This window comes from Mizuhopecten yessoensis, unplaced genomic scaffold (genome assembly GCF_002113885.1).
Source record: "Mizuhopecten yessoensis strain PY_sf001 unplaced genomic scaffold, ASM211388v2 scaffold2329, whole genome shotgun sequence".
Taxonomy (NCBI): domain Eukaryota; kingdom Metazoa; phylum Mollusca; class Bivalvia; order Pectinida; family Pectinidae; genus Mizuhopecten; species Mizuhopecten yessoensis.
This window is the reverse complement of record NW_018404492.1, coordinates 2,279,457-2,304,258: the sequence shown is the minus strand read 5'-3', so window position 1 is coordinate 2,304,258 and position 24,802 is coordinate 2,279,457.

The window sequence follows — 24,802 nt, the reverse complement described above, 5'->3', positions numbered from 1 at the left end:
ATCGGGAACCGTCGGCACTTTCCGTAAACGAGAGAATTTCTCGTTTACGGAAAGTGCCGACGGTTCCCGATTGGTAACCTCCCGGTCGTTTTTCATAAAGCAACCAAATACATGTAACATTCCAATAGTTTTTCATAAAGCAACCAAATACATATAACTCCATTGTAGTTTTCCATACAAACAGGTACTTCCCCTTAATTTCGCGTCAGACGTATCTGTAGTGCAATAGGCCAGAGAACTAACTTTGATTAGGTAGAGCAACACCATAGATAAGTGCAATAGGCCAGAGAACTAACCTTGATTAGGTAGAGCAACCCCATAGAAAAGTGCAATAGGCCAGAGTACTCACTTTGATTAGGTAGAGCAACAACATATATAAGTGCAATAGGCCATAGGACTAACTTTATAGCAACACCATAGATAAGGGCAATAGGCCAGAGTACTAACTTTGATTAGGTAGAGCAACAACATAGATAAGTGCAATAGGCCATAGTACTAACTTTATAGCAACACCATAGATAAGTGCAATAGGCCAGAGTACTAACTTTGATTAGGTAGAGCAACACCATAGATAGAGATATTGAAGGTTCAGTGTTCGAATCCTAGTTTGGTCTGCTTGGGGTTTTTTAACTCTCAGAACAACGTTGTCGATTATTTTTGTTTATTTCATCTTTATTATTTTTCTTTAAAATTACGCATGGACTTCCTTTCAGAAATGATTTATCAAAAAACATCGTCGTACCGAAGGGGGGAAGGTTTCAATGTATGGGCACAGCTTTTGGTAGTGGTGCAGGGTAAAATAATAACGATCGCCACCTGATTTCGACAGGGAGTGCTTTCACTAGCTGTCCAACACCAACTCGGCCCTCGACATGGAGTGCTTTCACCAGCTGATCCAACACCAACTCGGCCCTCGACATGGAGTGCTTTCACTAGTGGATACAACACCAACTCGACCCTCGACAGGGAGTGCTTTCACTAGCGGATCCAACACCAACTCGGTCCTCGACAGGGAGTGCTCTCATTAGCTGATCCAACACCAACTCGACGCTCGACAGGGAGTGCTCTCACTAGCTGTCCAACACCAACTCGGCGCTCGACAGGGAGTGCTTTCACTAGCTGATCCAACACGAACTCGGCCCTCGACAGGGAGTGCTTTCACTAGCTGATACAACACCAACTCGGCCCTCGACAGGGAGTGCTTTCACTAGCTGATCCAACACCAACTCGGAGCTCGACAGGGAGTGCTTTTACTAGCGGATCCAACACCAACTCGACCCTCGACAGGGAGTGCTTTCACTAGCGGATCCAACACCAACTCGTAATTTATCCTTAACATACATTACCGGCAATCATCAATACATAACATAATCATTATCAAGTTCATAAATAGTAAATTAGACAAAACAAATCATTTTACGACGTATATATATTAAGCCTATAAAGAATTATCACGTATGCTGTATTTTGTGGACCCTAACCAGGGGCGGGTCCAGGTGAGGGCGTTATGGGCGTACGCCCTCCCCCCCCCCCCTTTCAAAAAAACCCCCAAAAAACTATCGTAATCTGCTAATATTGTATTGAATATGGCAATTTATCATATTCAATCATGTATTCCACATTAAAGCCTACAATATTTAGAATGAAAGAACTTTATACTTCAGTGTTTGTTTATCTTGTATCATGTGTGTCGTTCAAGGAAACCAGAACTTAATCTAAAATAGAGAGATATTTATCGGTCTGGCTACTTCATAATTTGATGCTTAATTGTTGAAATCCAGGAGCTTCTGAGCTTCCCCGTGGACCCTCTACCAGGACAACCGTAATTACGCCTCCCGTTCCTAAAATCCTGACCTAGGACTATTGAAATGTTAAGTAACGCCTTATACCCTAGAATTTGGAATTTCTCGTTATTGGTCTACTGCTCAGTGTTCAGATCCATCTAATCATTTTAATATACCATAGACAATTAATGGAGAGAATTCGGCATAAAAAATGTCAAACCCTGACACTTTAACTATAAAATATACATGCTCCAAGTCAGGAACCGTTTCATTAGTGCATTTCACAATTATTTTATGTTTTTTAGCCAAAAAAAGGTCCAATTTTTTTTTCGCCTTGTTCCGCTCGGCGAAAGATTTGATTCTACGCCCCCTCTTTCAAATATCCTAGAAACGCCCCTGCTAACGTAAACCACCCGTTAAAGCTGACCACACATCACCAACGATCAGATTCAAAATCTTTATTAACCAAAAGCCGGCTTCTAGGTACATACATCATTTTCTCGAAACATTATCAGAATAAACAGGAGATTGACATCACAGAGGACATATTACAGGTATGCAACATCACAATACAGAAACCTATATGTTACGCCTCTTGAATGCTAAATATAACCGTTTTTTTCTAAAACTCTCTAAAATAATTGATACTAAGGAGCTGTATAAATTTAAAAATGGACGAAGCTAGTGTAATTAGGAGAGAGATCAGAGGTGTGACAATAACACGCGCCCTGAAATATCTGCTGGAACCTCCACCCGAGACCCTAATAGGGCGGTAATAATACGGTAATAATACGGTAATCTGCCCATTATTTTTACATAGAAATCACGATAGAATGCCAGATATCAAAAACCGCTATCGGCATGTTCCGTCAGCTCAATCAATATGTCACAACTTCAAAGAATTAGATGTCGTGTGGGCAAAATAATTACCGAGACATGTAAAAAAAAAAAGGAAGAACAGAATGTTAAAATGTTAAAAACATATTGGACATAATTGGCTATGGGCATTAATGATATTCTTGATCGGAATAAAACAATACGCGATCCAGTTCCTTCCTGATATAGAACAGCGATAACTGTAAAGTTAATGCATACTGTTGCTAAATACAAAGCCAAGTGTCACTCTTTTTGTCACTGTAGAGGCCGTAGCCTACTCAACTTTACATATATTTTATTGTAATTAGACCTACTATACGGATATATGACTATCGAATCTTACAATACGGATACTTGGAAGTTACATATAATACGGAATGTGAGTGTCACATACCACAGGGACCCGGGAAGTTTAGGTAAATCAACTCTAAGTAATAGGTAGCTCAGGATAGATCTAAACATACCCGGGTTCCTGTGGTATCACACAGCTCAACTGCAATCGGGAACCATTGGCAGTTTCCGTAAACAAGATTTTTCTCGTTTACGGAAAGTGCCGACGGTTTCCGGTCTTCTGCGTCTACTTGCCGAAGTTTTATCGAGGGGTGTTTAAAACAATGTTATCTGTCATTGTTAAGCGTTTATATGTATACGTCTTATTCAAATAATATGTATGTTATAAAACCTATTTAAGTCATGTCGATGAAAACAAAAAAACATACACCAGAAATGACCCGCATTGTAAATGGGTTCATTTAACATGCCTGTACTCTCAACCCAGCCCCTAGTTTAGCCCATTTAACACATACATTATAACCATTCCAATCAGACCAAAAGCGTGTGTTTTTTATTGTGCATAAATAGTTTTTTTTCAAATCAGGTAAAAATCAAACTTGAAGAGTCCTATTGCTGAAATAGACTTTATAGCCGGGATAAAGGTTAATGAACAATTGACAGTGTGTAAGATAAGACAAACAAAGGAAATAATATTACTATTTAGAAGTAATGAACAATCCATGATGGGGAAATAAAACACCGAGTCGGCCTAACGCGCTCGAGTTCTCGACTTCCTCGGGAAAAAATATTTATCTCGGAGTAACAAAAAGTCGTGCATCGCTACAACAAAGGCAATATATATATAATGTACACTTTGTCTTTGGACGAAGGATATGTAATATTTTCACCAGATTTTAATGCCGTATAAAATGTCACCGAGTTTTTCTTTTTTCCTGCATTACATTTTTCTTGACGTGAGTCCGGGTGTACTGCGTAGGAGTCGGGGTGACAAGGTGTAAACCACAGCAATAACGTCGGAGTTTCGTTTCAAAATAAACAAGTATGCTTGGATTGATAGCATTCCGCTTCATTTACCAAACAAGACCGATTCACCGACTTCCGGTCCGTGCTTGATACGTCGTCCTATATTTAACACCCGCTGTACATTTACAACGTGACTTTGAATATAGAATTTCTGTCAAGAACTAAGATATCTATTGCGCGTGCCACCAATACGGGGTCTAATCTAAATGAGTGGCGGTGTACTACGCACTAACGGCAATTAAACTGTTTTGTTCTTGCGTCTTTAGCGTTGTCTGAAGGTCGATACGGAGACAGACAGCAAGCCTGGCTATATTGATGTGAAGGTGAGCGAGGCATTATATCATCGGGGGAACTATGTAAACAAACAAAAGACTATCCGCGCCTAAGTCAGTTGAAACGATATGACATGCAGGTTAATTCGACATTCCTGATGGCGCAATTTATACGCATTTCTTTGCGTCCTTTTGAAGTAGAAAATATTTGTTCATTAAACCATGAAAATTGTCTGCCAAACGCAGCAAACTCGGGAAACAGGATCTAAACACTAATGAGAAATGACTATAATCTGTCTATTACCAAGTTTGTTTTACACACCCGCCGATCACGTATCCTCTTCCTCGAATTTCCTATGGGTCCAACCTGACCGAATTGTCCGGACTAGAGTTTCACAATCTTGTCAACGTCTTTGATACAAGCGGCTTAGGGAAGGTTTTTTTGTGGCTCTAATTCAGCGATCACAGCTCTTTAACGGGGCACAATTACAGCTAATTGACATTAAACTTTACGAACAATTGGAGCTGTAATACGTTACATAATCAGATACCTACAGGAAGAGTAAACAGCCAAATCACTTCGTCACGATTATATTGCAGATTGCCGACACATGGTAGGAGGTAAATACCACTGTCTCAGGGGAGGTAATCGATCGTTATTAACGGCCAATGACGGTATCACTACAAATACTCTGATCAGATGGTGTTCACAATCAAATGTTAAATAAAGGCCAACCCATGAAAAGTCATATAAGTCACGCAAACATATTGGCTTTGATATAATTAACATTACCCCAACTACCAAAATATTTCAACTTCATGAAGCTGTTTCGAAGCGTTTAATGTATTTAAGAAGTATGACGAAGCTATATAAGTAAAAAGCTATGCTACAAAGGTCATATATAACTATAATAATATAAAACTAAAGAACCAAAAACAGTTTCTGCTGCGACGATTATCGTCTGCATGAAGTAGTACAAATTATTCTATCTTGAAAAATAATGGGTCGCTCTGAAATCTATTTGAATTTAGCCACACTATCGGCATTGGTTACGTATATATATAGGTGAAGTTATTCGATGGACACGGAAATAACATGCCATATGTGTCCGGTATATAATATACATTACTTTATACGTTTTGCCTACGGTTTCTTTGACGGCGCTGTAAGTATATCCCAATGGATGATGGTTTGTTATCAATCATGTTTACCTGAATCGAGTTAGTTATTTTCAAAGTTTAAAAAGAAGTTTACGAAGTTTACCGAGTGTGTTTTACAATTTGAAAATTAAATAACGAGAGTTAGATTATCATGATAATCATCCATCACGAGGTTTTTTGGACCTTTGGGAATATCTGACATTACATCATATTCTCGTGACTTTGTTGACTCTGTGCTTAGACAACCAATATCACACCTTGATATCATGATCTTGAATGACTCTATGGTCAGACATCGCCCTCACATCCTGTTTTCGTAACCCTGAGTGGTCCTGTTTTCAGACATCGCCCTCACATCCTGTTTTCGTAACCCTGAGTGGCCCTGTTTTCAGACATCGCCTTCACACCTTGTTCCATGAACCTTGCCATTCCAGATAATGTTAAGATCGAATGAGTGTATTGATAAACGAAAGTAGGAAGTTCCGCATAATCTAATGAGTCTAGAGTTGTGAAGCATAGTGTATGTTTATTAGTGACAGAACACTGTGATCTCCCAATATTAAAGTAATAGCAAAGCAACCATGCATTAACTCAGTTTTTTTTTTTTTTATCAATGAGTCACATGTGTCCATTTTTCTGCACTCCAGGAAACCGGCTACCTATTTCACTACTGTGAAGTTTTTCAAGAAAGATAACTCTTATATATAATTACATGCAACTACTATGATTATAATATGTCAAATTTTAATCGTTTATAGATAATTTATTTTACACAATTTCAGCATTTATTAAATTGATAAACATTAATGCAATACTAATCTATGGCAGTATCATTTTCATTGACATTATTTTGCAGAAAATGGGGTATTTCATTTTTTTTTTCAAAATTCACTCCTTTTTACATAAATTTCCGTTTAAAATCCTTAAAATTCTGACAACCTATATTTTTTTGGTGGCAGAAAATTTTCTTCACTTCAAAGCAATATAACTACAAAATTTGAAGACATTCTACTGAGAAATAGTGACACAAACTATATTACCTTAAGTGTATTATTTGGTGCAATGTCTGCAATTTGTCGCAAACAGAGCACAAATCGTTGGCTGAATTAACTTTATAGTTAACAAAATATGTAAAAGGTCTTTTATTTTACTAGAATTGCGACTTAAAAGTACAGTAATTGCTTTACATGCAGGTCACGTGTCACGAGTCTGTTCGCTAGACTTGTACTCAATGACCCCAGTCACTCGAACGCTTGTCAGGTAATACGTGTTATAAATAGAACACGGACAGTGCTATTATACACATGCTAACTTTGAAGGGTATCCAATATCAACCAAAATTACTTCAAATCCAAAACAACAAATCGACCGTTTTTATGAAATTATTAAAAAAGGAAATATTGCGACTATACTATTTCAATGTTTGTGTGTGTGGTATAAGTCACAAAGAGGCCGCTGTTACTTCAGATCGCTGGGATACAGTGATCTCCCACTACGTAAACACCTGTCCCAGGAAACCATTCGTGGAGGTCTTGCAAACTCTTTCATCTTGTGTTGTGAGGTGGCGTTGAACGGAAGCACCGTTGTCACAGCGCCTACTTGGAGGCTGATAGCTATATAGTACAACCATACTTCCGGCGCCCAATCACAGCCCTCCATCGGAGTCGGGTAAGGCAACCCGTACAACCACGGTCTACCTTCAATCGCGTAGTTCTTAGAGCTTTTACCTAGACGAACGATATAAATTTATATTTTTTGTCAATATGTAACTTCAATGGTTCTAATTAGTTTATCGGCATGTTAATGGCGTCTTAATTACGAGTACCTCGGTGCACGCGATTGCAGCCGGTTTGGACTTGACCGACATCTTTGTGCGGAGAGCGACAAACAGATAGATGTAAAAAGCTTTTACGGACGGTTGCTTGCTTTTGATTCGGTAGCAGACACAGGGCATATAGAAACATCAACGCACAGTAGTCATAGAACGGGTTATATTCGGTTCAGAATCACACGATAACTCAGCTAGAACTCGTAAGTCGTTCCGTTCGCAATCTTGGCTCAATTCTAACTCGGCTTGTTCGAAGTCTTGGCTCAACTCTGACTCAGCTAGTTCGAAGTCTTGGCTCAACTCTAACTCGGCTAGTTCGAACCCTTGGCTCAACTCTTACTCGGCTAGCATTCGTGAATCGTTCCGTTCGGAGTCCTGGTTCAACATTAACCCAGCTAGGGTTAGTTAGTCGTTCCGTTCGGAGTCCTGGTTCAACTTTAACCCGGCTAGGGCTAGTTAGTCGTTACGTTCGGAGTCCTGGTTCAACATTAACCCAGCTAGGGTTAGTTAGTCGTTACGTTCGGAGTCCTGGTTCAACTTATTCATTAACTCGGCTAGTTCGAAGTCTTGGCTCAACTCTAACTCGGCTAGTTCGAACCCTTGGTTCAACTCTTACTCGGCTAGCATAAGTGAGTCGTTCCGTTCGGAGTCCTGGTTCAACTTATGCATTAACTCGGCTAGTACGAAGTCTTGGTTCAACATTAACCCGGCTAGGGCTAGTTAGTCGTTACGTTCGGAGTCCTGGTTCAACATTAACTCGGCTAGGGTTAGTTAGTCGTTCCGTTCGGAGTCCTGGTTCAACTTTAACCCGGCTAGGGTTAGTTAGTCGTTACATTCGGAGTCCTGATACAACTTTAACCCGGCTAGGGTTAGTTAGTCGTTCCATTCGGAGTCCTGGTTCAACTTTAACCCGGCTAGGGCTAGTTAGTCTTTCCGTTCGGAGTCCTGGTTCAACTTTAACCCGGCTAGGGTTAGTTAGTCGTTACATTCGGAGTCCTGATACAACTTTAACCCGGCTAGGGTTAGTTAGTCGTTACATTCGGAGTCCTGATACAACTTTAACCCGGCTAGGGATAGTTAGTCGTTCCATTCGGAGTCCTGGTTCAACTTTAACCCGGCTAGGGTTAGTTAGTCGTTCCGTTCGGAGTCCTGGTTCAACTTTAACCCGGTTAGGGTTAGTAAGTCGTTCCGTTCGGAGTCGAGGAAAAAACACCAACTCGGCCAGTACTAAAAAGTGAGTCGTAACGTTCGGAATAAAAAACCCAAAGTTAACTGAGCCAGAACTACTTTTTGTAGTTTGTCGTGTCGTTCGGAATCAAGCCAGTATGTTATATGTAACATTATGCAAACTATCGTCTGATGTATTGTGCAAGCATAAAAGTTTCAATATATATAAATCACGTGTACTTATACGTTGCGTGTCTTAATCATCATTGTAAAATAAGTTTCACAAGTTTTCATTTCACTCAGCCACACTTTAGTGTGGTACAAGAGGTCACATTTATACAAATACAACATCTTATTCTGTATAACCTATAATATAACAGGATTTACAGCATAATTAATATTTTCAATGTTGTTTCTAGAAATCTACAAACTTTTTTTAAGGAGAACAGTGTTGCATATTTGAAACATTTCTTTCATTTTCACGGTCGTTGGATAGTTATAGTAATACTCGGGTATATATTTTTGCCGCAGTTCCGTGATCTGACTGTTATTACAAATAACTAAATAATGGAATGCGTCGCCAACATCGATGTTACAGAGAGGACATATTCTATTTTCCCTCGGGACACCTGTCCATCTTCCTGTTTCGATAGGGAATTTCAAATTTGATGTTCTGAATTTAGACATTATTTCCCGATCTTTTTCCCCAAGCCGTTTCAAATATTCTTCTAAGCCAAAATCTTTCTTAAAAATAGAATAGGTATTCCCTCTGGACGATATTGTGACGTCATGATTCCATTTTTGAGTAAATTGATCCTGTAACTTAGATTAAGTATATTTTTCAGTAGCGGCTTGCTTACAGTACATGTTTCTTGAAATATCCATACATAGTTCAGTCCCGAGTTACCTAGTAATTCTTTAATATTTTGCAACCATTTAAACTTAATTTCATTAGTTTCGTGTAACTTGTACATGATTTTCTAAATTTTGCCTGAGAGCTTATCATGACAAGTGACTAGATTATACCAAAACATTATCATTTTATAGTTAATGTCAATCTGGATAGGATATCTTCCTGTTACTCCCTACACTATGTAATTAGCAGTGCTCCTTCTAAGATTTAGCAGTCTCTTACAACACTGTAAATGAATCTTTTCAATTGAAGTGTTATTTTCAAATCCCCAAACACCATATATTAGAACTGGCAACACTATTGAGTCAAACAATTTTAACCGGAGATCAATTGGTAAAGGAATATTTCTATTTTTCTGCGTACTGCAAATAATGCTTTTTGAGCCTGTTGAATAAGTCGTTCGGTTTGCTTTAATAAAACTGCCATTGTAGTTAAAAACAAGTCCTAGGTACGTAAATTAAAACTATCTTCTATATCTAGTTCAACTCCTCCAAATAACAAAGTTAACTGTGCTCTACTTATATGTCTGCTTTGACACTCGCCGTCACACGTATTACCTGTCGTCATCATGAAGAATGCATGTCAAGGCCATTTTTTTCCGTCGCCAACAAACCTACATAATGTTATTGATAATTCTATAAAGCATGACTCTACAGTCTTTACCAATTCGATATGTCTATTCGACGTAAACATAGCCAACCTTTAAATTTTAACCAGAGGTTTATAAACAGATTTTTTTTAGGATCATAGTAGGTATACATTTTATAAATAAGTACACTTCCCTATGGAAAACCATTCCTCTAACCTCACTGAACTTGCTCACATTACAAGATAGGTAATATGGGACTTAAATATGCTATTTACTTCTATTATATAAATAGTAGTGCTTTTATGAAAGAAAATGTTTAAAATTAAAATACTGAAAAATCTTTAAAGCTAAGGGAAGACAGCGACAGAATTTCGTTAATGACAGGGAATCCCCGGGGCATCAGAGGGATCGGATTGGACTACAGGAACGGACGTTTGACATGTACTTATACTTGCAAGGAACATATGGCAGCGGTCGTCAGGGCCTCATAGAGAAAGGTGACGGTCACAAAGAAAGTTCAAGGTTCATGCAATGTATATGAATGGAATGGCCCCGATATGACAGCGGCATTCATTCTGACGTTTCGAGTCGTTCTGCAACAGCAGTACCTTCTCCAATTCGCGAAGTGGTTTTTTTGCGTACCTGTTGCTTCCGGTAATAGAATCTTTGAGTCAGTTTCTTAATTTTTACCTAAATGTTAACACCCCGGCCCTTATCTGCGTTTCGCTTTAACTATGTCTTAAACAAAAAGTGCTGCACAGGCCCTTCGGATGGGACTCCATCAAAGGAGCGTCGCTTTATTATGATTATAAGCATGTCACTAGAGCAGGCCAGGTGTAGGGCACGACATTATGACATGACACGTGCAGCCGTCAGTCAGTCCTTTCGTGCACTAGTGTACGACGAGGATCGTTTCACTAATCACCGAATCGCATGTTGTACTATAGACAGCCAGCGTCCACACCCGACACCCCTCCTTGTAAACGATACACCAGACATTCATATGCGTTTGACAGCTGAGCAGCCGTATACACCATGTGTAATTAATGGCGTACTTTGTTTATCATAGAGGCATATTTAAACAAATATGTTCGTATGCTTGTCAACAAATCTTTGATGGTGGTTTTGAAACTTAAGCACAAAGTGTAAATATCTATATATATTTACATCCCCATGTAAACCCAATCAATACGTTTGTATGAACGTGCGCAATTAACAATGTGCGTGTTTATGTTGAGGGTGTGAGGTATTATGGCGCTATAGACGAGCTTCCCCTCCCCTCCAAATACCTATAGAGAACTACAGTACGCACCTGCCTGACATAGACGAAAAAACCAATTTATAATTGTTCAGCAAATCGTCTTTTCTTTGTCGAATATGGATTCAAAATTTTAGTATTTTTAGTATCCTTTTCTTATTTCGATTTCTGTTTCCCCAAGTGTTTCTCTAAAAAGTTTTACTTGTAATATATATCAACATAGAGTTTGTAATTAAATAATGATTGACAGGTTTGACTTTTATCGATGTTGATATCTCGATATCAATGTCAATCACACAAAGCCAGTGTCAATCAAAATCAAATATCGATTACATGAAAGCGACAACTCTACGTTTGTAGGTTTCGTTTGTTATAACTAGTTTTGAGAATGAGCGCTGACAACTTGTTTCTGACATTGACGTCCATGGTAGTGTAACAACGGTCGAGCCCCACACGCATAATATCGAGTTCACAGAGGAAATCATAAATGACATCTTTCTGAATTGCTCTCCCCCTTTCAGGGAAACGAACACAATCAAACCACCTATCAAACTATACACAACGAAAGTCGACGATGTGACTATGGCAATCCAACTTAACATTTATTCAAGAATCAATGTCAATCTGATATTTAATAGGACTATTGTATAGGAAAATATATTTATTTCATATACGAAATATTTTTATTGGATATGTTGTTTGTCAATAAGATATCTTATGTGATTTGTATCTTATATGATTTGGAATATAGATGTGACATCTTATAAAGAAAAGTACAAACGGTATCTTATAACGTAATATGAATATCTTTTGTGATATACAGGACGGGCAATGCTCATTGAATAAGCTTGTATATGCGTGTAGTTTCTACATACAGGTCAGTATCAGGACCACGAGAAAAACCGTCACGTGACCTAGCCGGAACTTCCGGTCTCCGTCGGAGTCCGCAGTTGTGGAGTCTGTTGTCCGTCTTTTTCACGTTCAGTGTGTGATCAAATAGTTTGATTTTAATTTTCTAGTGACCAGCAATATGGTGAAATTTTCAGAATACACTGTAGTTTTTATCCGAGATACAGTAATCTCCCCTTAACTTCCGTTTCGATTATAACAGTTGGGCGAGGACATTTCTGTTGACAAGATAGGTTAGTAAAATCGGCTAGAGCGATAGGACATGTACATCAATCTGAAGTGAGTCAGGGGTCGAATCCCGGTCTAGCGCCCCGCTGCTTTTTTTCAACGCTCAGAACACCGTTGTTTATTATATTTTGTTTATTTCATCTTTATTGTTTCTCATCAAAGTTCCTTTAGGCATGGTTTTTCTTTTCAGAAATTATTTATCAAAGCAATAATCCTTTCGTACAAGAAACAATTTCCAACACTTCGTTACAGTTTTTGGCAGTAGTACAGGGATCCTTAAACCGTTTTTTGAGCCGATCGCTTCAGAGATAAAGAGAAGTCAGTATACTCCGAAGTACTGTCATTCATAATGTATTGCGCAATTAATCGATCAGTTATTTGTAGACACACACAAGGACTCTTTTGTTGGTGTACGAGCAATATGTTTGCCGGCACAAGGAGACCAGATTGACGAAATATCTCGAGCAGGTGCGTGGATATCCGATAAACACGTGACGTCAGACTGCAGGTATTTCCGGAAATTTTCGGCGTTTTCCGACGGCCGGATTTGAAAGGTCAAGTCCTCCATGACTCAAATAAGTAAGTTACTTCAAACCACAACTTTGTTTTCGCTATTCATGTAATCGAGACACCTTAAACAACAACTTTGTAAGCGGAACAAAAAAAAGAAAAGAAAGCGTGATAAAAATCCTATTTGGGACTACCATATGTGACCTGGGAACTCATGTTTTATTTTTCATATGGCGATCAGTGTTTTTTAACCTGGTGACTAATAATTGAGATTTTATCTCGTAACTTTGTTTTAAGTTAATCTAGTAAGTTTTGTTTTGATGTTTACCGGATGAGGCTGGGTGAAATACTCTGTCTGGTGATCCTTTGTTTTATTTTGACCCGATGGTCATTGTTTTAAGTATTAGCAGCTGTGACCATTGTTTTGCATATTACCTGGTGAGCCTTGTTTTGGATTTTATTTGTGATCATTTCCAACGATTTCATCTGGTATTCATTGTTTTAGTTTTTACCTATTATTCTTGTTTTGCTGTCTGATACTTCGTTTTAACCTGGTGATATTTGTTTACGATTTTACCTGATGATATTTGTTTTAAATTTTACATTGTGATCCTTGTTTTAAATTTAAGATGGTGATCATTGTTTTAAATTTTAGATGGTGGTCATTGTTTTGAATTTTAGATGGTGATCATTGTTTTAAATTTTAGACGGTGATCCTTATTTTAAATTTTAGATGGTGATCCCTGTGCTAAATTTTACATAGTGTTTTTTGTTTTAAACTTACATGGTGATCCTTATTTTGAATTTTAGATGGTGATCCTTCTTTAAAATTGGATATGGTGATCCGTGTTTTAAACTTCGTTTTGGATTTTACTTGATGATCCTTGTTTTGGACTTGGTGGTCATGGCCTCGATCAAAGGTGGAGTCCTTGGTCATGAAACCGTTCTCGTGCTGAAGTATTGTTTTTTTGCTTAAGCCTAATTTCTTGTTCCGGTTATAAATTGATAAAAAAATATATTTTGTCAATGATTTGGAAAAGAATTGAAGACTATTTTCAATGTTTACAATTGACTTTTTGATCGTTTGACATGATTTGAACACAGAACCCATGCTAGAGCATGAGAACAGTGTCATGAATACGGGCCCTAATTCCGCGCCAGATTTATTTAAAACAATATATATATTGTGATGTTCGTTTTTTTTAAATTATTTGTCGGACACCAGCGAGAACATTTTCTTTGCTGAAACAACGAGGTAGCATGCAACCTTATCACTAACTCATTTCACAGGTAAAATGAGTAAGGTAGCATACAACCTTATCACCGACTCATTTCACAGGTATAATGAGTAAGGTAGCATACAACCTTATCACTGACTCATTTCACAGGTATAATGAGGAAGGTAGCATACAACCTTATCACGAACTCATTTCACAGGTACAATGAGGAAGGTAGCATACAACCTTATCACTGACTCATTTCACAGGTATAATGAGGAAGGTAGCATACAACCTTATCACTAACTCATTTCACAGGTATAATGAGTAAGGTAGCATACAACCTTATCACTGCCTCATTTCACAGGTATAATGAGGAAGGTAGCATACAACCTTATCACTAACTCATTTCGCAGGTATAATGAGTAAGGTAGCATACAACCTGATCACTAACTCATTTCACAGGTATAATGAGGAAGGTAGCATAGCTAGTCCACAGTTAGTCTCGTCCAACCAGACTCTTGTTGCCTGCGCAAGCTACGCCGAATTGAGTCTTGAATTACAAGTGATCAAGCGTCTGGTTGAACGAGACTAGTCCACAGTTGCCATCTGGCTCTACGAATAAACGGAAACGCGTCACAATTTGCAGTGTCGTAATGCACCTACACAACAAACTTGAGCAAAACCGAACAATATCTAAACTTTGACCAATCAGAGGCCAGTTTTCCGCAGCAATGTTGACTAATTAAAAAGTAGGTCACTGTAAAGTGGTTGTTGTTCCATTAAACAAACTATATATCAAATTGGACCAAATTGGACAATATATTCATGGGCTAATGAACATAGAAGATCTGTTAGCGACTTATGTGGTTTCTTTCTTTTTTTGTTCAACTAGACGGAAACATAAACAAACGAACAAAACACATTTAAATAATATATATTTGTCATATAGCATTTTAGTGGGATTTTCATGGAATTGCTCTATAATGGAGTCCATTGTACCATTGTACTCCCCCCCCCCCCCCCCCCAAAACAAAAGACCCCAACACTTGTTGCTCAGGTGTAACAAAGTATGTTTGCAGGGTGTTTGTCTAGATAAGGAACACTCTATACCGTAATTCACAAGACTTACTACAATCTCATGTTTTAGAACCGTAGTGCTCCCACTTCTGCCCGTGTCGCCGATCAGCGATGGAATTAGAGCGCACGTGCCGGATCATGCGCTCATTAACAATACATCACTTTAATGAACAAGCGAGTGTAAAGATTGCAATCTAAAATCTCGCTTATGCGAAATAAATTATGGATGAAGAGACGAAATTCTGAACGGAAATGCAGATCAAACTATGATGCGAAAATTGTACTTATGATTACCGGGTGCAGACCTATCAGTCAATTTTAAGTTTACCTCAAAGTATGTTTCGACCAACTTTTGATCAGGGATAATTTCTACACAAAAGTGAGTTTATAAAGGGTATCGTTATTCAAAGGAACAAGTGCTGGGCGTTTCTCGCCACGCCACAGAGGGATGTGTAACGGTGGTTCTTTAGAGCTGACGACGTTACCGTCTCGCCACGCCACAGAGGTATGTGTAACGGTGGTTGTTCGTTAAAGCTGACGACGTTACCGGCTCATTACAATTACAGCTCCGGACTATAACCGCCGCGCTAATAATCGGCACTTCTTATCCAGGCATTTTAATGGAAATGGTCTCTCGTTATGTTTATATTACATGTACGTCTATTTTGTTTACCCAACAGCAACAGAAACTTCTATTTCTACCTGTTTCCGGGGATAGTATGACGTATTTTAAAAAGTGAAAAAAAAAAATTGTGTATGCCCCTTGGGTATTGACATGTAATATCCCATTTACAAAAAATTGTTTAAATATAGAGAGAAATCTCAATCAAATCAAGAATAGTAAAACAATGAGTTTAGTTATCTAGGCTAGTTGTGGAACCTTTCTTTCTGTACCGTGACAACATGCATACATATGAATACACTCTGTTGTATGATATATTTCCTCGTTTCCGAATTATATCCTGATTTCCGAAATACTTGCTGTTTGTTTGTTTGTTTTTAAATATTTTCTGCGTTTAAAAAAATGTATTTCATAAAATAGATATCGTTTCAGAAATTTGAAAATATTTCTTATTTATGAAAATACATTTTTTAATAGTAATCTCTTTTTAATTCAACACTGTTTTATGAAAATACGTCCTGTTCTATGCAGTAATTTCTATGTTATGAGTGCATGTTCGATGACATTATTTTCTGTTTAATAACACATTGGTTATGACGGGATAGGGCAAGCCACTAACAGATTTTGACGTCACTTTCACCTATTTTGAAGTCGCGTTCGTTTAAACTTTTCGCCATTAAAGCTGACTGATCAAAGTTCATGTTGTCTTGTGTAAATGCGTTTATTATGTCGCAAGAACGAAAAATGGGCCAATTTCTGTCCTCAAATATTTGCTATTTGCATGGAGCCGACAAAGTAATGATTTTTTTTTGAATTGTTAAAAATATTCATACCTGTCATTTTTCTTAGTGTTCCCAACTTTATAAAAAAAAAAGAGCAATTCATGAAACGTCCTAAGAATGTTGGTATATGCTGGACAAGGTATCAAGGTCAAGTATGAAGTACGGCGACCACACAAAGCGAACATACGGTATACTAGGCACTATACATTAAAGGGCTGTCATCTACACCTATCGTTTTCTCAACCATCATCGTCATCATCATTTATCATTGCATCACAAATCGGAGACTGTCCTACAACTGTCGGGAAGTAAAAAAGCGGATCATTGTTCAGTACCTGTTTCATCATTAGTCACGAAGTCCCATTTCCTGTTTTATCATATACGGGCATTTCTTTAGCATGGTACCGGATCAGATAAAACACGCCTATCGCCCGAACAACGACTCATCTATATACTGACACAATTACTGTCTTTAATACATTGTCATCGACACTTATCTTACCGAAATCATCATCTATCATCGCACCCTTCAATACACCCGGGTAGATGATTATGTTGGAGTTTACGCCTGTACCGTATCGCACTTCGCCGTGCCGAAGTGTATTTTAACGGGATGCATCCGGCGGTAATTGGAATAAACGATATCCTCTCCTTTGTAAGACATGGGAAATAACAAAAATAAAATCATAAAATTCTATTAAAGAAGCACGATTATTTCGAAAACACATGGAAATTGTTTTGATATAAATGTTTTGAGTGTGAAAATAGAAACCGTTCGTGAGGATACAATTCAAGCCTCCCTCCCCTTTACCCTNCCCCCCCCCCTCCTTATCCGTCGCTTGGACCCAAAGGTCGAGAATGGAAGATTATCACACTGTTGACAGACGATTTCATGTTAAATAAATAAGGAGTAATTAATGAAGCGTTCCTGGCTGTATATGTCGAGTAATTCACGCCTTCTCTCATCGGCACATCTACGCGTGCTTTGGCAATAAGTAGGAGGATGCGCAGGTTACTAAGGGTCCGTGCTCGGAAGCGAAGTAGGAAGGGGCACACGATTTTAAGGATACTTTCCTATTCATGTTCAATGTGTACTTGATTATACTGACGAGTAGGCTGTTCAGGGTTACGATCAAACAAGAAGTCGTAGCAAGGCGTAACTGACAGTTCTACATGCAAGTAAAATATAATACGGTCGACGGTTCAGCTCTTCGTGCTTTTTAAGAACGCTTCTTTGACTTACGTAATGGATTTGTTTAATTTCATAATTCCCTAATTCGCACTACATTATTGTATACCAGTCTCACGTGATGAGGGATTCCGCCTGGTTTAGATTTTGTCGGATGAATTCATTCTAGAACTACAGTATTATCGTCAAAATACTTAACCTGGTACATTGTTCTTGTGATATAAGAGGACATCAATCTAGTACTAGTAAAGTAATGTGACAGGACTTGAGTCTAGTACTAGTGATGTCATAAGACTTGAGTCTAGTACTAGTGATGTCAGAGGACTTGAGTCTAGTACTAGTGATATCATAAGACTTCAGTCTAGTACTAGTGATGTCAGAGGACTTGAGTCTAGTACTAGTGATATCATAAGACTTGAGTCTAGTACTAGTGATGTCACAAGACTTCAGTCTAGTACTAGTGATATCATATGACTTCAGTCTAGTACTAGTGATGTCACAAGACTTGAGTCTAGTACTAGTAAGTTCACAAGACATGAGTCTAGTACAAGTGATGTAACAAGACTTGAGTCTAGTATTAGTGATGTCAGATGACTTCAGTCTAGTACTAATGATGTCACAAGACTTGAGTCTAGTATTAGTGATGTCAGATGACTTCAGTCTATTACTAATGATGTCATAACACTGGAGTCTAGTACTAGTGGTCACAAGACTTGAGTCTAGTACTAGTGATGTCACAAGACTTCAGTCTAGTACTAGTGATATCATATGACTTCAGTCTAGTACTAGTGATGTCACAAGACTTGAGTCTAGTACTAGTAATGTCACAAGACTTGAGTCTAGCATTAGTGATGTCAGATGACTTCAGTCTAATACTAATGATGTCACAAGACTTGAGTCTAGTACTAGTGATGTCAGAGGACTTGAGTCTAGTACTAGCAAGGTCACAAGACTTGAGTCTATTACTAGTGAAGTCACAAGACTGGAGTCTAGTACTAGTGATGTCACAAGACTTGAGTCTAGAACTAGTTATGTCACATGCCTTGAGTCTAGTACTAGTGATGGCAAAGGACTTCAGTCTATTACTAATGATGTCATAAGACTCGAGTCTAGTACTAGTGATGTCACAAGACTTGAGCCTAGCACTAGTAATGTCACATGACTTGAATCTAGTACTAGTGATGTCACAAGACTTGAGTCTAGTACTAGTGATGTCAGAGGACTTGAGTCTAGTATTAGTAATGTCACAAGACATAAGTCTTTTACTCGTGATGTCACAAGACTTGAGTCTAGTACGTGTTGTCACAAGACTTGAGCATAGTACTAGTGATGCCATAAGACATGAGTCTTGTACTAGTGATGTCACAAACTTGAGTCTAGTACTAATGATGTCACAAGACTTGAGTTTAGTACTAGTCCTGTCACAAGACATGAGTCTAGTACTAGTGATGTCACAAGACTTGAGTCTAGCACTAGTAATGTCACATGACTTGAATCTAGTAATAGTGATGTCACAAGACTTGAGTCTAGTACTAGTAATGTCACAAGACTTGAGTCTAGTATTAGTTATGTCACATGCCTTGAGTCTAGTACTAGTGATGGCAAAGGACTTCAGTCTATTACTAATGATGTCATAAGGCTCGAGTCTAGTACTAGTGATGTCACAAGACTTGAGCCTAGCACTAGTAATGTCACATGACTTGAATCTAGTAATAGTGATGTCACAAGACTTGAGTCTAGTACTAGTGATTTCACAAGACTTGATTCTAGTACTAGTGATGTCACAAGACTTGAGTCTAGTCCTAGTGATGTCACAAGACTTGAGTCTAGTACTATGTCACAAGACTTGAGTCTAGTACTAGTGACGTCACAAGACTTGAGTCTACTATTAGTGATTTCAGAGGACTTGAGTCTAGTACTAATGCTGTCACAAGAGTTGAGTCTAGAACTAGTGATGTCAGAGGACTTGAGTCTAGTATTAGTAATGTCACAAGACATAAGTCTTTTACTCGTGATGTCACAAGACTTGAGTCTAGTACGTGTTGTCACAAGACTTGAGCATAGTACTAGTGATGCCATAAGACATGAGTCTTGTACTAGTGATGTCACAAACTTGAGTCTAGTACTAATGATGTCACAAGACTTGAGTCTAGTATTAGTGATGTCAGATGACTTCAGTCTATTACTAATGATGTCATAACACTGGAGTCTAGTACTAGTGGTCACAAGACTTGAGTCTAGTACTAGTGATGTCAGAGGACTTGAGTCTAGTACTAGTGATATCATAAGACTTGAGTCTAGTACTAGTGATGTCAGAGGACTTGAGTCTAGTACTAGCAAGGTCACAAGACTTGAGTCTATTACTAGTGAAGTCACAAGACTGGAGTCTAGTACTAGTGATGTCACAAGACTTGAGTCTAGCATTAGTGATGTCAGATGACTTCAGTCTATTACTAATGATGAGTTATGTCACATGCCTTGAGTCTAGTACTAGTGATGGCAAAGGACTTGAGTCTATTACTAATGATGTCATATGACTCGAGTCTAGTACTAGTGATGTCACAAGACTTGAGTCTAGTCCTAGTGATGTCACAAGACTTGAGTCTAGTACTATGTCACAAGACTTGAGTCTAGTACTAGTGACGTCACAAGACTTGAGTCTACTATAAGTGATGTCAGAGGACTTGAGTCTAGAACTAATGCTGTCACAAGACTTGAGTCTATTACTAATGAAGTCACAAGACCTGAGTCTATTACTAGTGATGTCACAAGACTTGAGTCTAGTACTAGTGATGTCACAAGTAATGTCACAAGACTTGAGTCTAGTATTAGTGATGTCAGATGACTTCAGCCTATTACTAGTGAAGTCACAAGACATGAGTCTAGTACTAGTGAGGTCACAAGACTTGAGTCTACTATAAGTGATGTCAGAGGACCTGAGTCTAGAACTAATGCTGTCACAAGACTTGAGTCTAGCATTAGTTATGTCAGATGACTTCAGTCTATTACTAGTGAAGTCACAAGCCTTGAGTCTAGAACTAGTTATGTAACATGCATTGAGGCTAGTACTAGTGATGGCAAAGGACTTGAGTCTAGTACTAGTGACGTCACAAGACTTGAGTCTATTACTAGTGAAGTCACAAGACATGAGTCTAGTACTAGTGATTTCACAAGACTTGATTCTAGTACTAGTGATGTCACACGACTTGAGTCTAGAACTAGTGACGTCACAAGACTTGAGTCTAATACTAGTGATGTCAGAAGACTTGAGTCTAGTACTAGTGATGTCACAAGACTTGAGTCTAGCATTAGTGATGTCAGATGACTTCAGTCTATTACTAGTGAAGTCACAAGACTTGAGTCTAGTACTAGTGATGTCACAAGACTTGAGTCTAGAACTAGTTATGTCACATGCCTTGAGTCTAGTACTAGTGATGGCAAAAGACTTGAGTCTATTACTAATGATGTCATAAGACTCGAGTCTAGTACTAGTGATGTCACAAGACTTGAGTCTAGCACTAGTAATGTAACATGACTTGAATCTAGTACTAGTGATGTCACAAGACTTGAGTCTAATACTAGTGATGTCAGAAGACTTGAGTCTAGTACTAGTGATGTCACAAGACTTCAGTCTAGTATTAGTGATGTCAGAGGACTTGAGTCTAGTACTAATGCTGTCACAAGACTTGAGTCTAGTACTAGTGATGTCAGAGGACTTGAGTCTAGTACTAGTGATGTCACAAGACTTGAGTCTAGTACTAGTAAGGTCACAAGACTTGAGTCTAGTACTAGTGATGTCACAATACATGAGTCTAGTACTAGTGATGTCACAAGACTTGAGTCTAGTACTAGTGATGTCACAAGATTCGAGTTTAGTACTAGTAATGTCACAAGACATGAGTCTAGTACTAGTGATGTCACAAGACTTGAGTCTAGTACTAGTGATGTCACAAGACTCGAGTTTAGTACTAGTAATGTCACAAGACTTGAGTCTAGTATTAGTTATGTCACATGCCTTGAGTCTAGTACTAGTGATGTCAAAGGACTTCGGTCTATTACTAATGATGCCATAAGACTCGAGTCTAGTACTAGTGATGTCATAAGTTTCGAGTCTAGTACTAGTGATGTCATAAGACTCGAGTCTATTACTAGTGATGTCATAAGACTTCAGTCTAGTACTAATAATGTCAGAAGTCTAAAGTCTGGTTCTATCGATGTCAGAGGTTTGGTTTGGATTTATTTTGTTTAACGTCCTATCAAATGTCAGGGTATTTCAGTCTAGCTTTAGTGATTTCTGAGGACAATGTGGTTGCATAGTCACTGACTTGTAAACATTATTACGTTTAGTTTGTTTTCTTTAAACGGCTTCTCGATTGTATCTGATTGACGCTGATATCCTATTACTTGATGAAAGCAAGATATGTAAACAATTTGTACACTTTTCGACACTCACTCTTTATGTTATATTTCTTAACTTTATTACTTTTTTTTATTAATCGTTCTTATATACATATCTTATTCGTGTGTAAGTGCTTTGATATTGCTATGAATAACACAACAAGAGGCCCAGAGGGCCTGTATCGCTCACCTGGAAATGTTAGCAAAAGGGTGGGGGTGGGGGTGGGGGTATAATCCACTAAGTCATTCAGTAACATTTCAAAGGAAAAGTTGACGGACGGACGGACGGGTGTAGGTGAGCTAAAAAGCGTTAGTTTCTACTGGTACTTCTTTATGCGCCGGAAGTGGACCTTTCATCTTCCCGGTCAGCTGCAATTGGATGATATAGTAGAATGTACATACATCATGTATCTTCCAACGAGACACCTTTAATAATTGTTTGGTCAGGTGAGAATCCTGCTACTGGTCAGGTGAGAATCCAAGTATATGTATACTAGTGTGGCTTACCTGCCTGTCAGCAAGGTACGCGGTAATGCACACTATCTACATCGGACAGACAGGTGCATTGTGGGAGTTAAATTGGCGTTGAAGATGTCTGCGCGACAATCACGGTTGGTTAGAAAGATGTTTATATTGTATTGTTAACGGAACAGACAGCCATCTTTTGATGTCTCGTTAACGGGTGTGAGACGGGGTCGGTAACTTTGTAGGTGTGGTGAGCACCACTGCACAGATATTGACATGGTATCAGATTCCTAGATCAGGCGATAACATTGCAAGTTTATTTCCACACGAAGGTGCAATTTATTGCAGGTATTTGTGAAATGACCGCGGTTCCTGATTCTAAACTCATTTAATTCTTAACTTACATGTTGTTTTAGCTATCGTACGCGATAACATATTTGGGAATGTTGAACATGCGCACAGTATGCGTAAACCTAAGTGATACTGCCATACTATATACCCTTCTGGTACACGTGGGTGCGACATGTGTGCGTAGATCACGATAATACATAGTATTATATTATGCTGCATGATACGTGTCGTATGAAGACTAATCCTGTTGGTCATGGTAGCAACTGAGTCAATATCTCTTCATGAAAGGGCGTCTTTTGCATGTTTACTTCCAAATAAGTTTGTTCTCGGCCATACATCTGTACATACAGTTGAGTAGACTGCAGAAAATCGAGGTAAAATGTTGTGGTTTAGGCCAACTGTCAATTTTTAAGGTACTACGTATGAAAATACTTTTTGAGGTTGTACTCGGTACGATGAAATGATTTTAATAAACAACGCTCAAAGGTTACCGTTTGCGGTATGAACCGAACGTCAACCGGAGTTCAGAAGTTACGCGAGTAAATAAAGAAAAGGTTCCGCCAGCGATATTTGGTCTATTTTTCAAGCAAAACCCCGAAAATGTTTTCGGTTGCGTGCAATTAATGTAGAAAGAAGGTGATCGAGTACGTTATCCATGTATTTTACCCCTGGTCTGGTACATTGGCACAGAGACACACCTGTATTTCATCTGTCCACGCCAATGACGCCAAACCTAGTGGCATTCCTACACACGAACAACATCGCCATATGGCGTTTCCTCATCTGTATTTACGCATCACCTTTTCCCCACGGCAATCCCACCGACATCGTGTTTACAGTTATGTTTTCATGAAGTGAAGTTTTAGTACAAATTGGAAACGACAAACGTGGAGTTAAACAATGGTCGGGCTGTATAGAATGTTTGGTATGCTTACAGAAAAAGCTAGGTCTCCATGAAAACAATTGTGTGTGATTCAGTATTTACGATTTGTGTATGATGTGTTGTTGGCAAATTGTCGATGCAACGTATCTTAAAAGAGCTTAAGTCATGTCTGTTAAAAGTCTTTTGAAAACAACAGTGGACTTTTTATTCAGCATATAGAGGAGACGTTGTTTCCTCAGCAAAGCAACGCTGTTTACTTTTTCTTTCAATATAAGGGGTTCGTTGTATCGTAGTCGGCAAAGCGCTCAAGCCACGTCTTTAGAAGACCAACGATAAATTGTTGGCCCCTTGTTGTAAAAATATAATTTTTTCGTTAAGGGTTAATAAACAAATATAGCACGTATTGATAATGTAAACGAATACTTCCCCACCGCTTTTACTCCCGAGAATGTGGCAATGCTTTTCATAGTTAAGGTTGTAAAAGCTTATCCCTTAATGCATTTGTTTATGTTAATGACCTTTTTTTGGCATTCAAGGTTTTCACAACGCACCCTAAAAGTATTTTATTCTTATTAAAGGGATTTTAACATTAAGGGTTGCCTCACCCTTTACTTCATTGTACGATGAGTTTACGAGATTATCCTCCCAGCCCATGTACTAACATATCATGACACCCAACCCTTAAAGCAGTAGTTACAGTAAGTTTTGAGAAAACACTCCTCAATGTAATAGTTTGTAACATTAATGGGTAACGCGCACCCTTATATTTTGTTATCAGTATTTACATTAAGGGGCACAATACACCACTATACTATTTTTATTGACCCCTTTATTAAAAATAAAATATCAGTTGGATTTTTTTTACATTAAGAGCTGCATTGCATCACTTAATGTTGTTTTTTTTTAGCTCACCTGGCCGGAAGGGCCATGTGAGCTTATGCCGTACTGCTGCGTCCGTTGTCCGTCCGTCAACTTTTTCTTTTAAACGACTTCTCCTGAAGAA